Source organism: Sitophilus oryzae, unplaced genomic scaffold (genome assembly GCF_002938485.1).
Source record: "Sitophilus oryzae breed Bouriz unplaced genomic scaffold, Soryzae_2.0 scaffold_425_pilon_pilon, whole genome shotgun sequence".
NCBI lineage: Eukaryota > Metazoa > Arthropoda > Insecta > Coleoptera > Curculionidae > Sitophilus > Sitophilus oryzae.
The window spans coordinates 568,320-574,654 of record NW_022147002.1 but is presented as its reverse complement, the minus strand read 5'-3'; positions in this window follow the sequence as shown (position 1 = coordinate 574,654).

Sequence of the window (6,335 nt, the reverse complement as noted above, 5' to 3'; positions counted from 1 at the left end):
ACTTCTTTTTATTCGCCACAGCAGCGCATAGACTTAGAATACATACACAGCAGCATGGAGCGAAGAATTTCCCGGGCTAACGAACTGGTCTCGCGCACAACACGACATTATGTCAATATTTATGGTGGATTGTTTAAATTTAATAGAGACCGCTTTACAATTAGATTAAGGAAAGCGAGCCCGAGACTTATTGTTAGAAGATAAATGTAAACATCGAAAGCACTCGAATGCCATTAGCGTTCTATTGATATATTGTTACAACTAAATTTACTACGCTATGATAAATAGGAGTGCTCTATTTGCATCTGTTCCGAACTAAATGGTCCATAGTTTATATTTTCACGATGTTAATGGTCTTAAATAAATACATATTTTTTATTCACTATTTCAGCTATTTTAGGTGTGATCGAAAATACTCAAATTATACAATAGGCATGTTTCATGTTTTTCAATTTCCACGTAATTATGCAGATTTCAACCTAATTAGTGCTTACTACTTAGCCTTTTTTATATAAAACTTAATATTACGCCAAAAAATGGGGTAAAAGTTTGAATTTCACAATTACGCGCGCTGCGATGACGTATGTAGCCCTCGCCAATACGATTGGCTGGTTTTTGTCTCGAAATAAACTTGGTGAATTTTATGATGGTAGTATTGCTGTTTATTCAATATCAAAATGACATTGTTTACAATTGTTTATTTTTGATTTTAAATTAAATTTGCATTTAAACTATTTTCAATAATGTTAATAAATTAATTGTTCCATTGTTGGATAAGATTTATCAGTAACTGTAATAAAATGTTTTTGTACGCGCCGAAAAAGATGGAAAACCGTAAATGCGGTTTTTTCAGAAAACTTCTCTTAAGCTATGAATGTGATTTCAAAGCATTTCGAAGCGAGTTTATATTATGTTTCATTTGTTAAATCATTAATGGCCAGTTTTTTACATGTGGAAGAAGGTGGGGGGAAATTAATTTGAAAAAAATGTAATTCCTGATAACTAAGATTAAGTGTATTTCCGGAAAATCACAGTTATGGTATAAAACAGGTACGCTATCTGACCATGAAAAGTGCGTCTACCACCTGACCAAGAAAAGTTAAAGAAGATGAACAAGGCAATTAGAAAAATTCTATTAGCACCAAGAATCTTAATACATACGTTCATGGTTAGGTTATTTCAGAAGATTATTAATAACATACATTGTATAGATAAAATAAGGCTCTAATGCAGCATTCGAAGTACAAATTTATAAAATTAAAAGGCAAGTAAATATAAAGTGTTTTAATTACAATATTGTAATAATTTACATTTTGATGGTGATGACACTTACTGAATATCAGGGCAGTCAATTTACAATTAACCCGCTACAAGAATATAAAATATAAATATTATGAGAAGACAAGAATGACAATAAAAGTTGCTAGAAAGTAAGATGTTATCTTCCTTTATTCTACATAAATCATAGCATGGCACTTTTCTTGATTTTATTTGTTATGTATGACATAATATGTTTACATGCCGCCTAAAATTAAAATATAAATAGATAAATAAAGACCTACATTTTTAGCCTTAATTTAAAAATCACCAGTGTAGCTGCACAGCTTAAAAATTTAGTTCCTTCCACTGTCTGTACACTTTTATCATTGCAGTCACATAATGTTTAGGGGTGTAATTTTTGTTTCATTGTACAGAAGCCCTCTTTTTATTGAACATATAAAATCGAACTGATATCATTATGATTCACTCTATGCTCTATAAATAATGGTTTTATTACTTTTAAATAACTTCTTCAAGAAAAAAAATCTCACCTTGATATTTTAACTTCTTTACTTCAGCACTTAAGTATTTTAAATTGTCTGTATAAAAACTGTCCACCATATACTCCGTCACCATTCGAAAGATTTTTTGAGCCCATTTAGATAAAATTAAAAGTTATAACCAAGAAAATTTACCGCTGAACTGAAAAGCACGAAGAAAAATAATAACAAAATCCAAAATGGCTGCGCCCGATACGCATGAGCCAGGCAATCAGTCATGCCAACATATCATATGAAACTTCCCTTTCTACGATCTGAAACGTGATTGGTAAAGGCTATGTACGTCACAACTTAACCGGGAATGTTCAAGTTTGAAATTATAATTTAATTTCTACAAAGATATCACATAAAATTTTTCCTAATTTCCTATGTATTTTACGTAATGAAGACTTAATCTATGCAATACAATTATTTATTTGCGAATTTATATTTTTTGGAACATGCCTATTACATTTTTGATAGTTATGTCACTCTCTACAAGGTGAGTCGTAAATAAGTGCAAATATTTTTAGGGGTAGTATATTTGGATCTCAGAAACACATCTATGAGGTTCTTTTTCGCCAAAAAAAAAATGTTGAAAATTTGTAATTTTGTAGAAAAAAATACAATTTTTTTAAATTATATGTTAAAAATCATAATATCTTCATAATATGGCAACATAGGTAGAAAAGATCCAATGGTTCTCAAAATTTAACCAAAAAATCATTTTTTTCTTAAATTTTCAAAGTAAAACCTAGTTTTCACCTAGTCCAAAAAAGTAGCAATATAACCGTTCGGCATTTAACGTTTTATGTAAAACTGGCTAGGTATTTTTACAAATGAAAAAAGAAGAAAATGAAGAAGAAAATTAAAGATAAACGATTATACTATATCCGTATTGTAGCACATTTAGACAACTTCTTTATTTTTGAGATTTTGATGGTAAAACATCAACAAAATATTCCTTATATTTGGACTAAATTTTCTCGAAAATAAAGACAAAATTTAAAATTCCGTTACAATACGGAAATAGATTTAAGTTTTGTGATTACATTGATATATAATTTCTATGGTTTTATAACAAAATGCTCGCTATTTTATGGCAAATGCTGAAGCTCTGCAAATCTTAATCAAGCCTTAATCAAAGCACGTGTGTTTGAAATTTTGGGTGTGGCTTAACACGACAGGATTGGGCTAAGCTTTAGGCAGATTTCTGAATAGGCCAGTAAGCGAGGATAAAAATAGGGTATTACCTCCGAATTCTCGACACACGCACCGATTGACGTGAAATTTTAACAGTAAATAGAGATATATTTATGTAAGAAACAAAATTTACATAGTGGCGATGTGTGCTTTCACCCTGGGGGTTGGTGCCACCCCTTCTCGGGGGTGGAAAATAAATCACTCATTTTAATTACAAAAATCAATAAAGGGATGAATTCTAAGCAAAAAATTTTCTATAGCATTTTTTTCAGAAAATTAATATTTTCCGAGTTATTTAGGATTGAAAATGTTGATTTTTCATCTAAAACTACATGCATTTTCTGCAATTTTTATAAATAACTCTCGAAAATCTTGCGTTTTATCGCAAAAGTCATATAAGGCAAAAATGAAACTTTTTGGAATGACGAATCGATTTATTTTTTTGTTGTTTACCGTAGGTGTAGTAATACCGAGTTATCACTCTGTAAACTTGATTCTTTATTTTCGAAAAGAAAACTAAATTGCAACTCTTTACCGTAAAATAATGGCGAAAAGAACATTTTTTTCGAAGAAATGAATATGACCGATTTTAAAGTGCTTGAAAAGAGCTTTAAATGTTTTTTTAAAGGTCTTTCAAAGTTCGTAGCTCAAAAACTCGCGGACTAATATAAAAATAAAATGGTCACCTCATTTTTTCGGAAAAAAATTAACAACAAAATCTATGACTAAAATCATAAAAATGAAAACTATCAATTTGTAGGAAATTCCACGAGCTACAGATTAACCTCTATAGTTGAACAGACTGGAACTCTTCATTTTCACGAGATTTTTGGATTTTCAGGGCTCAAAGAAGGTGGTCCTTACATGCAAGTCAAACTAAAAAAACGTAATAGCTACGAAATAAAGAGATCTACAGAAAAATTGAAAGGGAGCAAAAATATTGCAAAAGGACCTTCAATTTTCCCCTGTTGAATTTTTTACGTATCTTGCTTAGTTTTTGAGATATGTTAAATTTTTTTTTTTTTTAATAAACAAAAAATAATTTTTTTTCATTATTTTCAAACTGTACATGTATTAAGCTTAGTTTTTTTTTTATAATTTTAGTCATAGATTTTGTTGTTAATTTTTTTCCGAAATTAGTGACCATATTATTTTTATCATAACTCCGCGAGTTTTTCAGCTAATAACTTTTTTAAGATATCATTTCAAAGGCTTCTTCAGGCACTTTAAAAACGGTCATATTCATTTTCTTCGAAAAATGTATTCCTTCGCCATTATTTTACGGTAAATTGCTGCAATATAGTTTTCGAAAAATAAAAAATCACGTTTACAGAATGATAACTCGACTATTATTACACCTACGGTAATCAACAAAAATAAATCGTTTAGTTATTCCAAAAGCTTACTTTTTGCTTTATATGAGTTTTGCGATAAAACGCAAGGTTTTCGAGTTATTTATTAAATTTGCAAAAAATATGCAGTTTTTAGATAAAAAATCAACATTTTCAATCCTAAATAACTAGGTAAATATTAATTTTATGAAAAAATGTTATAGAACATTTTTTGCATAGAATTCATCCCTTTATTGATTTTTGCAATTAAAATGGGTGATTTATTTTTCACCCCCGAGAAGGGGTGGCACTCACCCCCAGGGTGCAAACACACAACGCTACTCTGTAACTTTTGTTTCTTACATATATCTCTATTCGCTGTTAAAATTTCACGTCAATCGGTGCAGGTGCTCAGAATTCGGACCCTAAAACCCTCGCTGACTGGCCTAAAATATAATATATATTTCCTTCGGCCACACTCAGAGTAATAGACTCTTAACGTTTCAGAAAGTATATCTCTTCTCAACACAAAGGATAAAAAAAAACGATTTAAAATATCTAAATACTCTAATCCAGTGAGAATTTTATTCCTTTTAGGGAAATGTGCTCTAGGTGACGTCGCACAGTGGTTTCGGCAATGGAAAAAAAAAAGAGGGTGCTAAATCAGGTTTAAATTATCCCATCTTACATCGAGTTAGTTCAAAGACATTATAATAATATTACTTTTATAATTTAATTACTAGTTTTGAATTTACACCACTAACACCTCCTTTTTGACAATTTTCTTAATATACGCAACGCGCAAAAATAAAGCGAAAACAAGTAATATTTTACAACCCTTCTTTTAATTCCTAAAAATCGGTATTACCCAGGAACTGTTCCGTTTATCCATGGGTATTAAAAGTAAAAGTCATTTTACCAAAATATACAGTGCCTTTGATGCAGTTTAGTTTGAATCTATTTCTAATAAAATTACTTTACTTCTTACTTTAATCAGACTAGAAAAAAAAAGCTTTACCGAGCTTTGGTCTCGGATTAATTTGACTAAAAAAAGCAACTGTTAAAGTAGTGATTCTATAAATTTGATCGCCACATTCGGCCACGTTTCCTGTTTTTTATTGTACGAAGTTTATAAAATTAAAAAATGTTACTTGATACCACGAGTCCTTAAATTGTCTTTTTCTTTTTGTATTATTATTGAATTCATTTAATATAATTTACTTTTTTTGCCACTTAAAATTATATAAATATCATTATATTGTATAAGATTTAAATGATATAAATTATAATAATTTGAACCACAGTAACTAAACTGAGCATCAATTGAAGCGTAAATGCAAATTTTTTAATTTGCTAAGTAGTTTAACTTCTTGTGTTTTTTAAACTTTTGAATTTGCCAGCCAGATTCTAAAACATTGTTTTATGGACTATCGAACCGTTCTTTGCAGTTTTTTTCAATTATTGGTCAGGACCCATAATACAGGGTAAAACAAAAATGCGCGCATGTTTAACAAAATTTTAAGTGAGCCTCATTTTGTGGAGGGATCGTTACCGCCTGACGTAATTTGCGGATCAATTAGACCAAGCGCTATTTCTAAATAACGTTTAAAAATTGCTTAAATGGGCATGTGCGGGTACATTTGACTCTGCATTTGACAACCGGGGCTGGCCGGCGAGCGGCGAGATTTTTTATTTTAGGTTATGTTTAAATTGTTTTGAATTATTACTTTAGTTTTATTTTTATATTTAAGTAGCTGGGATTAGTTTTAATTAAATAAATATGGCCCGAAATATGGACTCCACCTCTTCCAATATTAAAGAACCTATAAAGAGGCTTAGGTTTACAGCAGATGACGACTTAGCTCTTCTAAGAAAATTTGTTGCTTGTTGCCCTAAACCCACTGGCAGACGTTAAACAATGAAGCACTGGAAATAAGCACTTTAGCCCTTTAGTTTTAATATACCTAGTAAACAAAACAATTTCAAAGTTTTAAATTCAAAG